Raw genomic sequence first — 982 nt, forward strand, 5'->3', positions numbered from 1 at the left:
ATCCAAAACAGAGAAGCTAGAGAGGTTATTTGAATTATACGTTTAAAACAACTTCATTCCCCACGCGCCACTGGGTGCCCTTATCATTACGCTGAGCTTTCCAACTTTCCATTGACAGCTTCCTAGTAACTACCGGATCGTACATGATACGTGTCCTTTAACGCGTGACCCTTTCTTTCTCAACATATTATTATCGGCGTTGGTTGAGCAGTGTAAATTGTGGGGCCCATGATGCGGGGTTCACAAAAGGGTCCACCAGATCCTGTAAAATTACTCTTCCCGTCACAGTTGATTTACTTTAAAAACTTTTTCCTGTAAAATTAAAATCTAAGATAGGATACCGTGCCCATGTCAAAATTTTTTGTTTTATCATCCCTATCTATTATTTATTTTTGTAAAAACTTTTAAATTAAAAAAATAGAAAGAATAAACCACGTAAAAATGATATATGGATATAAAAAAAAATGAAAAAAAGGAACTTATAAAAGATATATAATCCATTCAATTAATTTTTAGTTAGTATTATTGAAAGTGATTTTTTTAAAATGACTTCAATAATTCATACAAAAAAAATGAAACCGATTCTTAAAGGTATTTTTTTTTCAAAATGCATTTAATATTCTACACAATATTTTTTTAAGTAAGATTATTAAAAGCGATTTTGGTTAAAAACACCTTCAATAACATTTTATTATGGATGATTCAAGAAGTTTTCTTACTAAAAACGTCTTCATTAATCCCATCAAAAAAAATATTTTTGATATTATATATGTCAAGTCAGTTACGGTTTATGTCTAGAAAATATTTGAAGTCAATTATATATTTATGCACAAAAAACATTTGGTTTATATATGTAATACTACAAATTATATTTTGAAATTTACATAATGAACATTGTTGTATTTCAATAAATCGACCATACATCTGAATTCAAAACCGATAACGTTGCCATATTAATATACTTTTATGAAATAATCGTACT

This window comes from Durio zibethinus, chromosome 8 (assembly GCF_047325235.1).
Source record: "Durio zibethinus cultivar Kanyao isolate XHJ-2024 chromosome 8, ASM4732523v1, whole genome shotgun sequence".
Taxonomy (NCBI): domain Eukaryota; kingdom Viridiplantae; phylum Streptophyta; class Magnoliopsida; order Malvales; family Malvaceae; genus Durio; species Durio zibethinus.